The sequence below is a fragment of the Leuresthes tenuis genome, unplaced genomic scaffold (assembly GCF_036924035.1).
Source record: "Leuresthes tenuis unplaced genomic scaffold, fLeuTen1.0.hap1 SCAF_8, whole genome shotgun sequence".
NCBI classification, from domain to species: Eukaryota; Metazoa; Chordata; class Actinopteri; order Atheriniformes; family Atherinopsidae; genus Leuresthes; species Leuresthes tenuis.
The window spans coordinates 26382721-26401723 of record NW_027325362.1 but is presented as its reverse complement, the minus strand read 5'-3'; positions in this window follow the sequence as shown (position 1 = coordinate 26401723).

Below are 19003 nucleotides of genomic sequence, written 5' to 3'. Positions count from 1 at the left end.
CTGCAAGGTGTGAATGTCTGACTATAGTTTGTAAAAAGCGGGTAAGATAAGGTGCGAATGCCCAACAATGTATGATCAAAAGAGGGAGCGGAGGTTTTCGGCTGCAAGAAGGTCTGAATGTCCACCCAAAATTCCTGAAAAATGGGTAAAAAAAGGGTGCGAATGCCAAACCATACATCATCAAAAGCAGGAGTGAATGTGTTCGGCTACAAGAAGATTTGAATGTCCATCAATAATTGCTTTAAAACATGAAAGAAAATTTTCGAATATCAAACCGCACATGATCATAAGCGGGAGAGGAGTTGTTCAGCTGCAAGAAGGTGTGAATGTCCACCCATAATTACTGAAAAATGGGTAAGAAAAGGGGAAAATGCCCAACCATACATCACCAAAAGCAGGAGTGGATGTGTTCGGCTACAAGAAGGTTTGAATGTCCGACCATAGTTTGTAAAAAGCGGGTAAGAAAAGGTTCGAATGCCCGAACATAGACCATCAAAAGAGGGAGCGGAGGTGTTCCGCTGTAAGAAGGTGTAAATGTCCGACCATAGTTGGTAAAAAGCGGGTAAGAAAAGGTTAAAATACCCGACTGTACACAATCAATAGCGGGAGCGGAGTTGTTTGGCTACAAGAAGGTGTGAAAGTCCGACCACGGTTTGTAAAAAGTGGGTAAGAAAAGGTTCGAATGCCCGAATATATACCATCAAAAGTGGAAGTGGATGTGTTCGGCTGCAAGAAGGTGTGAACGTCCGACCAAAGTTTGTAAAAAGCAGTTAAGAAAAGGTTCGAATATCCAACCAAACATAATCAAAAGCGGGAGCAGAGCTGTTCGACTGCAAGTAGGTGTGAATGTCAGATCATAATTTGCAAAAAGCTGATGAGAAAGGGTGAGAATGCCCAGCTATACACCATCAAATGCGGGAGCGGAAGTGTTCGGCTGTGAGTAGGTGTGAATGTCCGACCATAATTGCTGAAAAATGTGTTAGAAGAGACTAGAATGCCGGACAATACATAATCAAATGCGGGAACGGAGTTTTTCGGCTGTGAGTAGGTGTGAATCTCCGAGCATAGTTTGTAAAAAGGGGGTAAGAATAGGTTCGAATGCCCGAACATACACTATCAAAACAGGGAGCTGAGGTGGCTCAGCTGCAAGGTGTGAATGTCTGACTATAGTTTGTAAATAAGGTGCGAATGCCCAACAATGTATAATCAAAAGAGGGAGCGGAGGTTTTCGGCTACAAGAAGGTTTGAATGTCCGACCAAAGTTTGTAAAAAGCGGGTAAGAAAAGGTTCAAATGCCTGACTATACACCATCAAAAGCGGGAGCAGAGGTGTTCCGCTGTAGGACGGTGTGAATGTCCGACCATATTTGGTAAAAAGCGGGTAAGAAAAGGTTAAAATACCCGACTGTACACAATCAATAGCGGGAGAGGAGGTGTTCAGCTGCAAGAAGGTGTGAATGTCCACCCATAATTACTGAAAAATGGGTAAGAAAAGGTGCGAATGCCCAACCATACATTATCAAAAGCAGGTGTGAATGTCAGATCATAATTTGCAAAAAGCTGATGAGAAAGGGTGAGAATGCCCGACTATACACCATCAAATGCGGGAGCGGAGTTGTTCGGCTGTGAGTAAGTGTGAATGTCCGACCATAATTGCTGAAAAATGTGTTAGAAAAGGTAAGAATGCCGGTCCATACATCATCAAAAGCGAGAGAGGTGGTGTTCGGCTGCAAGTAGGTGTGAATGTCCAGCCATAATTACTAGCAAACGGGTAAGAAAAGGTAGGATTGCCAGACCATACATGATCAAAACAGGGAGCGGAGGTGGTTCAGCTGCAAGAAGGTGTGAATGTCCGACTAAAGTTCAAATATATTAACAAAAGCGGGAGGAGAGGTCTTCGGATGAGAGTGGTTGAGAATTTCCGACCATAATCTATAAAATGCGGTGAAAAAAAAGGTGTGATAGAACACTAAAAGGTGGAGCGGAAGTGTTCGGCTGCAAGAAGGTGTGAATGTCCGACTATATTTGGTGAAAAGCAGGTGAAGCAAGGTCTGAATGCCCAACCTTACATCATCAAAAGCGAGATCAGAGGTGTTTGGCTGCATGAAGGCCATAGTTTGCCAAAAGCGGGTAAGCTGCGAATGACCGACTAAATATCAACAAAAGGTCTTCGGATGTGAGTGGGTGTGAATATCCCACCATACAAGTATGGTGGAGAGGAAGCTGTGAACAGCCGACCATAGTTTGCAAAAAGCGGGTGAGACAAGGTGCGAATGTCCAACCATACATGATCAAAACAGGGAGCGGAGGTGTTTGGCTGTGACAAGGTGTGAATGTCCACCCAAAATTAATGAAAATCGGGCAAAAAGTAAGTTTGAATGCCCAAGCATACATCATCAAAAGAAGGAGTGGATGTGTTCGGCTACAAGAAGGTTTAAATGTCCGACCATAGTTTGTAAAAAGCGGGTAAGAAAAGGTTCGAATGCCCAAACATACACCATCAAAAGAAGGAGCGGAGGTGTTCCGCTGTAAGAAGGTGTGAATGTCCGACCATAGTTGGTAAAAAGTGGGTAAGAAAAGGTTAAAATACCCGACTGTACACAATCAATAGGGGGAGCGGAGTTGTTCGGCTACAAGTAGGTGTGAAAGTCCAACCATGGTTTGTAAAAAGCTGGTAAGAAAAGGTTCGAATGCCCGAATATATACCATCAAAAGCGGAAGTGGAGGTGTTCGGCTGCAAGAAGTTGTGAACGTCCGACCAAAGTTTGTAAAAAGCAGTTAAGAAAAGGTTCGAATATCCAACCAAACATAATCAAAAGCGGGAGCAGAGCTGTTCGACTGCAAGTAGGTGTGAATGTCCAGCCATAATTACTCACAAACGGGTAACAAATGGTAGTATTGCCAGACCATACATGATCAAAACAGGGAGCGGAACCACCTCAGCTCCCTGTTTTGATCATGTATGGTCTGGCAATACTACCTTTTCTTACCCGTTTGTGAGTAAATATGGCTGGACATTCACACCTACTTGCAGTCGAACAGCTCTGCTCCCGCTTTTGATGGTATATATTCGGGCATTCGAACCTTTTCTTAACTGCTTTTTACAAACTTTGGTCGGACGTTCACACCTTCTTGCAGCCGAACACCTCCGCTTCCGCTTTTGATGGTATATATTCGGGCATTCGAACCTTTTCTTAGCAGCTTTTTACAAACCATGGTTGAACTTTCACACCTTCTTGTAGCTGAACACCTCCGCTCCCGCTTTTGATGGTGTATAGTCAGGCATTTGAACCTTTTCTTACCCGCTTTTTACAAACTATGGTCGGACATTCAAACCTTCTTGTAGCCGAAAACCTCCGCTCCCTCTTTTGATCATACATTGTCGGGCATTCGCACCTTATCTTACCCGTTTTTTACAAACCATGGTCGGACTGTCACACATTCTTGTAGCCAAACACCTCCTCTCCCGCTATTGATTGTGTACAGTCGGGTATTTTAACCTTTTCTTACCCGCTTTTTACCAAATATGGTCGGACATTCACACCGTCTTACAGCGGAACACCTCTGCTCCCGCTTTTGATGGTGTATAGTCAGGCGCTTGAACCTTTTCTTACCCGCATTTTACAAACTATGGTCGGACATTCAAACCTTCTTGTAGCCGAAAACCTCCGCTCCCTCTTTTGATTATACATTGTTGGGCATTCGCACCTTATTTACAAACTATAGTCACACATTCACACCTTCTTACAGCGGAACACCTCCGCTCCCTCTTTTGATGGTGTATGTTTGGGCATTCGAACCTTTTTCTTACCCGCTTTTTACAAACTATGCTCGGACATTCAAACCTTCTTTTAGCAGAACACATCCACTCCTGCTTTTGATGATGTATGGTTGGGCATTCAAACCTACTTGTTGCCTGCTTTTCATTAATTTTGGGTGGACATTCACTCCTTGTCACAGCCAAACACCTCCGCTCCCTGTTTTGATCATGTATGGTTGGACATTCGCACCTTGTCTCACCCGCTTTTTGCCAACTATGGTCGGCTGTTCACAGCTTCCTCTCCACCATACTTGTATGGTGGGATATTCACACCCACTTGTATCCGAAGACCTTTTGTTGATATTTAGTCGGTCATTCGCAGCTTACCCGCTTTTGGCAAACTATGGCCTTCATGCAGCCAAACACCTCTGATCTCGCTTTTGATGATGTAAGGTTGGGCATTCAGACCTTGCTTCACCTGCTTTTCACCAAATATAGTCGGACATTCACACCTTCTTGCAGCCGAACACTTCCGCTCCACCTTTTAGTGTTCTATCACACCTTTTTTTTCACCGCAATTATAGATTATGGTTGGAAATTCTCAACCACTCTCATCCGAAGACCTCTCCTCCCGCTTTTGTTAATATATTTGAACTTTAGTCGGACATTCACACCTTCTTGCAGCTGAACCACCTCCGCTCCCTGTTTTGATCATGTATGGTCTGGCAATACTACCTTTTCTTACCCGTTTGTTAGTAATTATGGCTGGACATTCACACCTACTTGCAGCCGAACACCACCTCTCCTGCTTTTGATGATGTATGGACCGGCATTCTTACCTTTTCTAACACATTTTTCAGCAATTATGGTCGGAGATTCACACTTACTCACAGCCGAACAACTCCGCTCCCGCATTTGATGGTGTATAGTCGGGCATTCTCACCCTTTCTCATCAGCTTTTTGCAAATTATGATCTGACATTCACATCTGCTTTTGATAATGTATGGTTGGGCATTCGCACCTTTTCTTACCCATTTTTCAGTAATTATGGGTGGACATTCACACCTTCTTGCAGCTGAACACCTCCTCTCCCGCTATTGATTGTGTACAGTCGGGTATTTTAACCTTTTCTTACCCGCTTTTTACCAAATATGGTCGGACATTCACACCGTCTTACAGCGGAACACCTCTGCTCCCGCTTTTGATGGTGTATAGTCAGGCATTTGAACCTTTTCTTACCCGCTTTTTACAAACTATGGTCGGACAATCAAACCTTCTTGTAGCCGAAAACCTCCGCTTCCTCCTTTGATTATACATTGTTGGGCATTCGCACCTTATTTACAAACTATAGTCAGACATTCACACCTTGCAGCTGAGCCACCTCAGCTCCCTGTTTTGATAGTGTATGTTCGGGCATTCGAACCTATTCTTACCCCCTTTTTACAAACTATGCTCGGAGATTCACACCTACTCACAGCCGAACAACTCCGCTCCCGCATTTGATGATGTCTTGTCCGGCATTCTAGTCTCTTCTAACACATTTTTCAGCAATTATGGTCGGACATTCACACCTACTCACAGCCGAACACTTCCGCTCCCGCATTTGATGGTGTATAGCCGGGCATTCTCACCCTTTCTCATCAGCTTTTTGCAAATTATGATCTGACATTCAAACCTACTTGCAGTCGAACAGCTCTGCTCCCGCTTTTGATTATGTTTGTTGGATATTCGAACCTTTTCTTAACTGCTTTTTACAAACTTTGGTCGGACTTTCACACCTTCTTGTAGCCAAACAACTCCGCTCCCGCTATTGATTGTGTACAGTCGGGTATTTTAACCTTTTCTTACCCGCTTTTTACCAACTATGGTCGGACATTTACACCTTCTTACAGCGGAACACCTCCGCTCCCTCTTTTGATGGTCTATGTTCGGGCATTCGAACCTTTTCTTACCCGCTTTTTACAAACTATGGTCGGACATTCAAACCTTCTTGTAGCCGAACACATCCACTCCCGCTTTTGATGATGTATGGTTGGGCATTTTCACCTTTTCTTACCCATTTTTCAGTAATTATGGGTGGACATTCACACCTTCTTGCAGCTGAACAACTTCTCTCCCGCTTATGATCATGTGCGGTTTGATATTCGAAAATTTTCTTTCATGTTTTAAAGCAATTATTGATGGACATTCAAATCTTCTTGTAGCCGAACACATCCACTCCTGCTTTTGATGATGTATGGTTTGGCATTCGCACCCTTTTTTTACCCATTTTTCAGGAATTTTGGGTGGACATTCAGACCTTCTTGCAGCCGAAAACCTCCGCTCCCTCTTTTGATAATACATTGTCGGGCATTCGCACCTTATCTTACCCACTTTTTACAAACTATAGTCAGACATTTACACCTTGCAGCTGAACCACCTCCGCTCCCTGTTTTGATCATGTATGGTCTGGCAATACTACCTTTTCTTACCCGTTTGTGAGTAATTAATCCCAAAATATTGAGCATAAAATAAGTCTTTATGCTGATGATGTATTACTTTTCCTTCAGAACTCACAGACGTCTCTCAGTCACACGATCACACTCATAAATAAATTCTCAGCACTTTCTGACTACTCTAACAACTGGTCTAAGACCACAGTTCTGCCCATTAACTGTAGGGTCCATAATATACCTGCGATCACTTTACAGTCAGGAAATATTAGATATTTAGGCATAAACATTTCCTCCAGGCTCTCAGAGCTAACAAAGCTAAATTATGTGCAATTATTAAAGACAGTAGAGGACGATCTCTCGTTGGAAGTCCTTACCTATATCACTTATGGGGAGAGTTACATCCATTAAAATGATGATACTACCAAAAGTTAACTATTTGTTCTCAATGATCCCCATAAAACCATCTGCTACTTGGTTTAAGTCACTAGATTCATGCATCTCCAAATTTCTGTGGAAAAACAAACCACCACGTATTAGTTTAAAAACCCTACAGAAGACCAAGGACAGTGGTGGATTAGATTTACCTCATTTTCAGCACTATTCCTTAGACAATAGGTTACAATATATATCAAAATGGTTTAAACCTTGTTGTTGTCACAGTTCCCAGAGACGTTGTAATCGTTGAGGATTCTATATTCACCCCCTCATTAGAGGCACGTAATGCAGATTGATGACACTGAATCTTCTTCTCTGTTCATTGCTGGCATCATTCCCAGCATCGTAAGTGTTCGTGGCATTGTTAGCCTCTTCTTCTGGATCTTGATATCGAGAATCCTTTTGTATTTCTGGTTTGTCAGTCCTCTGTCTTCGTTCACCGGAGTCTTTGTCTTTTTGTCCTTGAGTTTGGTGATTTTTTCTTCTTTTGATGCCTTGACACAATGTGACAGGTGATACCACGTGGGAGATCCTGTAACTTGGATTGCTGTCCCTGTGCTGCGAAATGGCTGTGCTGCTCAAATGGTCTCTCCTTCATCATGGTTACATGCTGCCATTCCGACATCTCGCCATTCCGACATGGGTCTCCAATTGTCGGAATGGCGACACTTAATTTTTTATCAAACGTCCCACCATTCCGACACTTTTTTCCTCCTATGGTCGGAATGGCGGTATGTTTTTGTTTTTTTTTAACATTCCGACAGTTCCTTTTAATAGCCTATTTTTTACCCAAAACATTTTGCACTAATGATATGCCGGCGCAAATACGCCCTAAAGTTTGGCGCACAAGCTTTGCACATGCAGAGGCCACATCCTCGCAAACAAACTTTAATAATCTATTATCAAAATCCCCTGAATTTCAAATATAAAAATACAGATATTAATGTAACTCTGGCGAGACTGAAACTGATTAAGCAGAAATACAGTGTCAGTGAGCTGTCACAGCAGCCAGCTGGAGCGGAGCTCTCCACAGAGCCCATGCGTCTTTTGCACGCTGTCATCATATGCAAAAGTAATAATTGCAATGACAGATATCACGGCTACTGCACAGGACACAGTTGCGAGCACTCTGCCTTGCCTTGCCAATAGGAGAAGAGAGAAATGACAGCATAGAACGTATAAAACACAACAAAATGCAGTAAAAACGTTTATTCATGTTATTCACGTGATTTATGAGTACTCACTCCAATTTTGGGAAGCGCGGATGGGTTTTGCGCATTTGGCACAAACACACAGCCGCAACGGTTGTAGCTTTATACAGCCTGTTGATATCTTAAGGACCTAACTGGTCACACCTGGGAGTAAATGTCATGTAGAGATTGTTTTTACATGACATTACAGCTGAACATATAGCTTTCATCCACAAACCAACGTGGGAGAGCCCGAAGACGCATGTGCCAGACGCACATAGGCATGCGTAAAACCAATTTTGACCACTTCATACTGTTTATTTGCTTTCTTTTAGTTAACTTTCGTTTCTTTTGGATTCTTGTGCGTGTTATGGAGCCGTTTTGGTCCATGTTTGTAAGCCTTTTTTTCCTGGATTAAATTTTCGGAAGTTGAAACAAGTGGCATTGGAGTGTGTGATTAAAAACCACCGCGGACTGCTTCTCCTCCTCCAGTTGCCGAGACTTTGTGTTTTTAATAACGCTTGTCTATAAACATGTGTTAAACATATAAATTGCATGAACAGAAAGAAGGGACTCACCTGTTGAGTAACACACATTTCCTTATACGGAAAGCCTTGTCGGAAATGTGGGACATTTGAACGTCAGAATAGCGGGATGTCGCAATGGTGGGATGTCGGAATGGTGGGACGTTTGCATGTCGGAATGGTGGTATGTCGGAATGGTGGTATGTCGGAATGGTGGGATGTCGGAATAGCGGGATGTCGGAATGGCTGGATTTCGGAATGGGTGTTGCCACCCCCTTCATCATATACACAGTTATTTATACATCACCTTCCACCATGAAGCGTTGTCCCTTTTTGTTTCTCTCTTTGTTCTTAAAATGCTGTTATGCATGTCTAAACCAATCCATTAAATTAGATCATTTTGGCAGTAAAGCGATCTACAATGTGCTTGGTCGCAAAGCTGCTCATCTATGGTAAACAGCTCTTCAGAAAGGCATTCTTCAATTGATTTCACTAATTCTATGTAATAATTTTGTGATTTCCTACAAAACTACACTTCTTCTCCCATCTGTCTGAGTATTTAATATTGTCTGGGTCCCGTTAAAACATGTATTTTTCCCATCTAATTCCTTGTTTGCTTTAAAACAAGTATTCCCCATATTCTATCCCTTCAGTAGCCAACCAGTTTGTATGGAGTACACTGGAGCAACTTGACTGATCAGTAAAACACTGCTTTTGTTGTCACCGCAAGGCTTCCCCCGTCGGTTGTTTCACTGAGACACTACTGAGTAACTATAACTCAACACAGTTTATACACATAACATTCATATACATACTAACAAATAAACAAACAATTATTTATCGCAATTTTCTCATCTCTGTTTGAACGTACACCCAGGTAAATATTCCTGTAGTCTTCTCATACCGACTATGGACCCATTCATTGTTTAACTTCACTGTTTTGCAAATCCTAATTGAATATTACACATTGACATTGAACTTTACTTGATAAGCAGGTCTTCATTGCATATATGTGAGCATCTATGTGTAAGCTGTTCTTCTTTGCATTTATCAGCAGCAAGCAATTCTTCATTGCACATGCATATGAAAATAGTAAAACAATTCCAATGCGTTAGCGAAACCTTCTATATCAGGAGTGTCCATCATGATGCTGGGAATAGAACCTCTTTCCCAGAATAGTTCAACCTTCATTACTCAACTGATCATAACTCCGCAATGAGCACATTTCAAAGTATCATTCCTCTACATATATTCAAAAATCTATGTGTAAATGTTTAATATTTCTTATATTTGTTGATGTCATTCTGTGTGCATGTGGCCTAAACCCATGGCAATTTTAATTTAAACAAGTTGAACTCTGCCTCTGATCATTTAAAAAAGGTGTGTACCAATATCAACCTTTCTCAGGTAATTACTGATCCTACAAAACCAAAGAGATCCTTCAAGGTTGTCCCTGATTGGCTCAATCTTAACATATCAAAGGTAGAAAATCCGCAGTATCTGAACTTGGTGTTAGTTATCACTGCTCAATAGCCTGTATCAGAATTGCAAAAATGAAAACATTAGGTCCACGCTTGGTATCCAGATCCTGAAACATCTCCATGAGCAGGCTTTTTTTAACTGATCTGTTGAATAGTTATATGACACTGTTAAAATCCCAGATGAAGATCTAGCACTTGACCATTTTTGTAAATCTTCTAATTCCATAGTTGATAAACACGCCCCTTTTAAAAAGTATAGAACTTAGAACAGGTCTATCCCTGGCTTTCGGCAGAACTGTCTTCTTTACTTTTTTTTCCCCTTGTCCTGTTCAGCATTATGTCAGAAGAATTGTAGTCTGAATACCTTTGATGCCAAACAGATTTGTTTTGCCAAGGGAAGTTTTATAAATGTAAAGCTCCCCTTGATGCCCATTTATTTATTTCTGTTTACAATATATGACATGAACTGAACTGAACCGGACCGGGGGACAAGGAAAGAAGAAGAGGAAAGAAGAGGAAACAGAACAAAAATAGAAACAAAAACCAGACAACCAGCTGCTACACCTGTAAAAAACAAAACAGACAACAATCCATGGCCTATGAGGGGAATCCAGCCTTAGCGCCACCAGGAGCACCTGAAAGCAGACAAGCAGAGAAAAAACAAACAGACAAACAAACAAAAACAAGCACAAGAAGCGGCAATCGCATACAACACAGCTGTGGATATAGATGACCTGAGACGACATGATAATACATCAACTGCTTAGTGACCATGCTACTGGACTAATGAATGTGTGTGTGTGTGTGTGAGAACATGCAACACCCATGGCACAGGACCTACATGATAACCGTGCTTAGTTATGAGTGTATAAGCGTACAGGGCCACAATCCACAGCCCCCCCCCAAGCAATCAGAAGCAGGCAGAGAGGGCCACAAGACCCAGGCCACCAGCAGCCCCCACAGAGCACAGAACCCAGGCAGCCCACCGCAGGGGCAACCACGCATCCACCCAGAAGACTGCAGAGGAAGCCCCCGGAAAGAGCCCCCATAAGCATAGGGCAGAGGCACTCCGGGACCTGGGCCCCAGGAGCCCGAGCGCCCCCAAACCCCCCGGCAGAGGCCCCACCCAATACCCAGGAGGGCCAAGCGCCCCAGACAGCCACAAAGTGGGTCAGCGCCTGCCCCAGCGCCCCTGGCCAAGTGCCCTGGGAGTCAAGACGTGCCCACAGGTGGGTGAAGTCGCGAGCAGTGGGGAGAGGCAACGCTGATGCCCCATCGGGAGAAACACAGGCAGGCCAGGCGACAGCAAGTCCCAGATCCAGGCCCAATCATTACCACACACACTTTCACGTCCCATACATCCACACATCCACACATCCTACCTCCCTCGACTCTGCTGGGGTGTAGTGCAGCGGGCACACCAGGAGGCCAGCAACCCCCCAGCCACCACAGACCCCGAACCAGCAGAACAATTAATTAATCCTCCTGGCCCCTCCTGCCCCGAGCAGACACCAGGAAGCAGGGGTGTGCGAAGAAGACCCCTCCCCTCACCCTTCTGGCTCTTCAATATTTTCTAATAGTGAGCAATTAAAATTGAGGGGCAGCCAAACTTGTAGAACTGGGAGCGCGGCACTCTGGGCAGCCTACATACCCAAAGAGCCCCGCCCACCAGATGCCACTCAGTGTAACCACCCCCCAAGACCTAATGTGTGTGTGTGAGTGTGTTTGATAAGTAGTAATGTCTAAGGTGTAATTAAAACAGGGGCAGGAAACTGCAGAGTGCAACCAAAGGGGACCACCTACGTGGCCCCATCCACTACATCACGTCATCTATCTTAGACAATAATTTATATATTTCTGATAGTAGTTTTGGGGTACAGATGCTTAGAAATTCTGCTACCCTAGTCGGGGGTTGTAAGTCTGGTTGGTGGAGGATATATCCATCCATCCATCATCTGCCGCTTATCCGGGGGTCGGGTCGCGGGGGCAGCAGCTTGAGCAGAGAAACCCAGACGTCTCTGTCCCCGGCCACTTCCTCCAGCTCTTCCGGGGGGACCCCGAGGCGTTCCCAGGCCAGCCAAGAGACATAGTTTCTCCAACGTGTCCTGGGTCTCCCCCGGGGTCTCCTCCCAGTGGGACGTGCCCGGAACACAAAAAAAAATTTTGTAGTTTGAGAAAGAACAACTTAATCTTGAGCAATCAGTATAAAAAGAGGGTAAGCAAAGGTGCGAATGTCAAAGCGTACATGATCAAAACAGGGAGCGGAGGTGTTTGGCTGAGACAAGGTGTGAATGTCCACCCATAATTAATGAAAAGCGGGCAACAAGTAGGTTCGATTGCCCAACCATACATCATCAAAAGCAGGAGTGGATATGTTCGGCTACAAGAAGGTTTGAACGTCTGACCATAGTTTGTAAAAAGCGGGTAAGAAAAGGTTTGAATGCCCGAACATACACCATCAAAGGAGGGAGCGGAGGTGTTCCGCTGTAAGAAGGTGTGAATGTCCGCCCGTAGTTGGTAAAAAACGGGTAAGAAAAGGTTAAAATACCCGACTGTACACAATCAATAGGGGGAGCGGAGTTGTTCGGCTACAAGAAGGTGTGAAAGTCCAACCATGGTTTGTAAAAAGCTGATAAGAAAAGGTTAAAATGCCCGAATATATACCATCAAAAGCGGAAGCGGAGGTGTTCGGCTGCAAGAAGGTGTGAACGTCCGACCAAAGTTTGTAAAAAGCAGTTAAGAAAAGGTTCGAATATCCAACCAAACATAATCAAAAGCGGGAGCAGAGCTGTTCGACTGCAAGTAGGTGTGAATGTCCAGCCATAATTACTCACAAACGGGTAAGAAAAGGTAGTATTGCCAGACCATACATGATCAAAATGGGAGCAGAGGTGGTTCAGCACCAAGGTGTGAATGTCTGACTATAGTTTGTAAAAAGCGGGTAAGATAAGGTGCGAATGCCCGACAATGTATAATCAAAAGAGGGAGCAGAGGTTTTCGGCTACAAGAAGGTTTGAATGTCCGACCATAGTTTGTAAAAAGCGGGTAAGAAAAGGTTCAAATGCCTGACTATACACCATCAAAAGCGGGAGCGGAGATGTTCCGCTGTAAGACGGTGTGAATGTCCGACCATAGTTGGTAAAAAGCGGGTTAGAAAAGGTTAAAATACCCGACTGTACACAATCAATAGGAATGAATTTTATAGCAAAATCCGAAATCATGCATAAATCCGCAAAAGGAACGTATTGCTCAACCAAAGGGATGCTTCTTTCTCATTCAGGGTAATATGAGGAACTTTATGCTTGATACATTTTAGACATGGATAACTATGAAGGACAAAGCAATTTTAACTTGGTTTGAGCAAAGCAATTCATTTTATAGGAAAATCCGAAATCGTGCAGGACTCATGAAAGTAAGCTTATTCTCGGATTCCTGATCCTCCAGTGTTGCTCTTTCCTATACAGCAAAATACAGCCTTGTTCTTTGTTGAAATTGATATAGACATTGATAAATATGAAGGACAAAGCAGTTTCCACTTTGTTTGAGTGAAGTAATTAATTTTATAGCAAAATCCCAAATCAAGCAGAACGTATGAAAATAAGCTTGTTTTCGGATTCCTGATCCTTCAGTGTTGCTATTTCTTCTACTGCAAAATACAATGTTGTTCTTTGTTGAAGTAAATCTAGACATTGATAAATATGAAGGACAAAGACGTTTTCACTTGGTTTGAGTGAAGGAATTCATTTTATACATAAAATCCCAAATCATGCAGAACGTATGAAAAGAAGCTTATTCTCGGATTCCTGATCCTTCAGTGTTGCTTTTTCTTCTACTGCAAAATACAATGTTGTTCTTTGTTGAAGTCGATCTAGACATTGATAAATATGAAGGACAAAGCAGTTTTAACTTGGTTTGAGTGAAGGAATTCATTTTATACATAAAATCCCAAATCATGCAGAACGTATGAAAATAAGCTTATTCTCGGATTACTGATCCTTCAGTGTTGCTCTTTCTTCTACTGCAAAATCCAGTGTTGTTCTTTGTTGAAGTCAATCTAGACATTGATAAATATGAAGGACAAAGCAGTTTTAACATAGTTTGAGTGAAGGCATTCATTTATAGTAAAATCAATAATCGTGCAGAACTCATGAAAATAAGCTTATTCTCGGATTCCTAAAACTTTTGATTTGCTCTTTCTTTACTGCAAAGTACAATGTTGTTCTTTGTTGAAGTCGATCTAGACATTGATAAATATGAAGGACAAAGCAGTTTTCACTTGGTTTGAGTGAAGGATTTGCAGCTGAAAACCTCCCGCTCCCGCTTTTGATTGTGTATAGTCAGGCTTTCGAGCCTTTTCTTACCCGGTTTTTAGAAATTATGGTTGGACATTCAGACCTTGCAGCCGAAAACCTCTGCTCCCTCTTTTGATCATACATTGTCGGGCATTCGCACCTTATCTTACCCGCTTTTTACAAACTATAGTCAGACATTCACACCTTGCAGCTGAACCACCTCAGCTCCCTGTTTTGATCATGTATGGTCTGGCAATACTACCTTTCCTTACCCGTTTGTGAGTAATTATGGCTGGACATTCACACCTACTTGCAGTCGAAAAAGCTCTGCTCCCGCTTTTGATGGTATATATTCGGGCATTCGAACCTTTTCTTAACTGCTTTTTGCAAACTTTGGTCGGACGTTCACACCTTCTTGCAGCCGAACACCTACGCTTCCGCTTTTGATGGTATATATTCGGGCATTCGAACCTTTTCTTAGCAGCTTCTTACAAACCATGGTTGAACTTTCACACCTTCTTGTAGCCGAACAACTCCGCTCCCGCTATTGATTATGTACAGTCAGGTATTTTAACCTTTTCTTACCCACTTTTTACCAACTATGGTTGGACATTCACACCGTCTTACAGCGGAACACCTCCGCTCCCGCTTTTGATGGTGTATAGTCAGGCATTTGAACCTTTTCTTACCCGCTTTTTACAAACTATGGTCGGACATTCAAACCTTCTTGTAGCCGAAAACCTCCGCTCCCTCTTTTGATCATACATTGTCGGGCATTCGCACCTTCTCTTACCCGTTTTTTACAAACCATGGTCGGACTGTCACACATTCTTGTAGCCAAACACATCCGCTCCCGCTATTGATTGTGTACAGTCGGGTATTTTAACCTTTTCTTACCAGTTTTTTACCAACTATGGTTGGACATTCACACCTTCTTACAGTGGAACACCTCCTCTCCCTCTTTTGATGGTGTATGTTTGGGCATTCGAACGTTTTCTTACCCGCTTTTTACAAACTATGCTCGGACATTCAAACCTTCTTGTAGCCGAACACATCCACTCCTGCTTTTGATGATGTATGGTTGGGCATTTTCACCTTTTCTTACCCATTTTTCAGTAATTATCGGTGGACATTCACACCTTCTTGCAGCTGAACAACTCCTCTCTCGCTTATGATCATGTGCGGTTTGATATTCGAAAATTTTCTTTCATGTTTTAAAGCAATTATTGATGGACATTCAAATCTTCTTGTAGCCGAACACATCCACTCCTGCTTTTCATGATGTATGGTTTGGCATTCGCACCTATTTTTTACCCATTTCTCAGGAATTTTGGGTGGACATTCAGACCTTCTTGCAGCTGAAAACCTCTGCTCCCTCTTTTGATCATACATTGTCGGGCATTCGCACCTTATCTTACCCGCTTTTTACAAACTATAGTCAGACATTCACACCTTGGTGCTGAACCACCTCAGCTCCCTGTTTTGATCATGTATGGTCAGGCAATACTACCTTTTCTTACCCGTTTGTGAGTAATTATGGCTGGACATTCACACCTACTTGCAGTCGAACAGCTCTGCTCCCGCTTTTGATTATGTTTGGTTGGATATTCGAACCTTTTCTTAACTGCTTTTTACAAACTTTGGTCGGACGTTCACACCTTCTTGCAGCCGAACACCTCCGCTTCCGCTTTTGATGGTATATATTCGGGCATTCGAACCTTTTCTTACCAGCTTTTTACAAACCATGGTTGGACTTTCACACCTTCTTGTAGCCGAACAACTCCGCTCCCGCTATTGATTGTGTACAGTCGGGTATTTTAACCTTTTCTTACCCGCTTTTTACCAACTATGGTCGGACATTCAAACCTTCTTGTAGCCGAAAACCTCCGCTCCCTCTTTTGATCATACATTGTCTGGCACCTTTTCTTACCCATTTTTTTTACAAACCATGGTCGGACTGTCACACATTCTTGTAGCCAAACACATCCTCTCCCGCTATTGATTGTGTACAGTCGGGTATTTTAACCTTTTCTTACCCGTTTTTTACCAACTATGGTCGGACATTCACACCTTCTTACAGCGGAACACCTCCGCTCCCTCTTTTGATGGTGTATGTTTGGGCATTCGAACCTTTTCTTACCCGCTTTTTACAAACTATGCTCGGACATTCAAACCTTGTAGCCGAACACATCCACTCCTGCTTTTGATGATGTATGGTTGGGCATTCAAACCTACTTGTTGCCCGCTTTTCATTAATTTTGGGTGGACATTCACACCTTGTCACAGCCAAACACTTCCGCTCCCTGTTTTGATCATGTATGGTTGGACATTCGCACCTTGTCTCACCCGCTTTTTGCAAACTATGGTCGGCTGTTCACAGCTTCCTCTCCACCATACTTGTATGGTGGGATATTCACACCCACTTGCATCCGAAGACCTTTTGTTGTTATTTAGTCGGTCATTCGCAGCTTACCCGCTTTTGGCAAACTATGGCCTTCATGCAGCCAAACACCTCTGATCTCGCTTTTGATGATGTAAGGTTGGGCATTCAGACCTTGCTTCACCTGCTTTTCACCAAATATAGTCGGACATTCACACCTTCTTGCAGCCGAACACTTCCGCTCCACCTTTTAGTGTTCTATCACACCTTTTTTTTCACCGCATTTTATAGATTATGGTTGGAAATTCTCAACCACTCTCATCCGAAGACCTCTCCTCCCGCTTTTGTTAATATATTTGAACTTTAGTCGGACATTCACACCTTCTTGCAGCTGAACCACCTCCGCTCCCTGTTTTGATCATGTATGGTCTGGCAATACTACCTTTTCTTACCCGTTTGTGAGTAATTAATCCCAAAATATTGAGCCTAAAATAAGTCTTTATGCTGATGATGTATTACTTTTCCTTCAGAACTCACAGACGTCTCTCAGTCACACGATCACACTCATAAATAAATTCTCAGCACTTTCTGACTACTCTATCAACTGGTCTAAGACCACAGTTCTGCCCATTAACTGTAGGGTCCATAATATACCTGCGATCACTTTACAGTCAGGAAATATTAGATATTTAGGCATAAACATTTCCTCCAGGCTCTCAGAGCTAACAAAGCTAAATTATGTGCAATTATTAAAGACAGTAGAGGACGATCTCTCGTTGGAAGTCCTTACCTATATCACTTATGGGGAGAGTTACATCCATTAAAATGATGATTCTACCAAAAGTTAATTATTTGTTCTCAATGATCCCCATAAAACCATCTGCTACTTGGTTTAAGTCACTAGATTCATGCATCTCCAAATTTCTGTGGAAAAACAAACCACCACGTATTAGTTTAAAAACCCTACAGAAGACCAAGGACAGTGGTGGATTAGATTTACCTCATTTTCGGCACTATTCCTTAGACAATAGGTTACAATATATATCAAAATGGTTTAAACCTTGTTGTTGTCACAGTTCCCAGAGACGTTGTAATCGTTGAGGATTCTATATTCACCCCCTCATTAGAGGCAAGTAATGCAGATTGATGACACTGAATCTTCTTCTCTGTTCATTGCTGGCATCATTCCCAGCATCGTAAGTGTTCGTGGCATTGTTAGCCTCTTCTTCTGGATCTTGATATCGAGAATCCTTTTGTATTTCTGGTTTGTCAGTCCTCTGTCTTCGTTCACCGGAGTCTTTGTCTTTTTGTCCTTGAGTTTGGTGATTTTTTCTTCTTTTGATGCCTTGACACAATGTGACAGGTGATACCACGTGGGAGATCCTGTAACTTGGACTGCTGTCCCTGTGCTGCGAAATGGCTGTGCTGCTCAAATGGTCTCTCCTTCATCATGGTTACATGCTGCCATTCCGACATCTCGCCATTCCGACATGGGTCTCCAATTGTCGGAATGGCGACACTTAATTTTTTATCAAACGTCCCACCATTCCGACACTTTTTTCCTCCTATGGTCGGAATGGCGGTATGTTTTTTGTTTTTTTTTAACATACCGCCATTCCGACAGTTCCTTTTAATAGCCTATTTTTTACCCAAAACATTTTGCACTAATGATATGCCGGCGCAAATACGCCCTAAAGTTTGGCGCACAAGCTTTGCACATGCAGAGGCCACAGCCTCGCAAACAAACTTTAATAATCTATTATCAAAATCCCCTGAATTTCAAATATAAAAATACAGATATTAATGTAACTCTGGCGAGACTGAAACTGATTAAGCAGAAATACAGTGTCAGTGAGCTGTCACAGCAGCCAGCTGGAGCGGAGCTCTCCACAGAGCCCATGCGTCTTTTGCACGCTGTCATCATATGCAAAAGTAATAATTGCAATTACAGATATCACGGCTACTGCACAGGACACAGTTGCGAGCACTCTGCCTTGCCTTGCCAATAGGAGAAGAGAGAAATGACAGCATAGAACGTATAAAACACAACAAAATTCAGTAAAAACGTTTATTCATGTTATTTACGTGATTTATGAGTACTCACTCCAATTTTGGGAAGCGCGGATGGGCTTTGCGCATTTGGCACAAACACACAGCCGCAACGGTTGTAGCTTTATACAGCCTGTTGATATCTTAAGGACCTAACTGGTCACACCTGGGAGTAAATGTCATGTAGAGATTGTTTTTACATGACATTACAGCTGAACATATAGCTTTCATCCACAAACCAACGTGGGAGAGCCCGAAGACGCATGTGCCAGACGCACATAGGCATGCGTAAAACCAATTTTGACCACTTCATACTGTTTATTTGCTTTCTTTTAGTTAACTTTCGTTTCTTTTGGATTCTTGTGCGTGTTATGGAGCCGTTTTGGTCCATGTTTGTAAGCCTTTTTTTCCTGGATTAAATTTTCGGAAGTTAAAACAAGTGGCATTGGAGTGTGTGA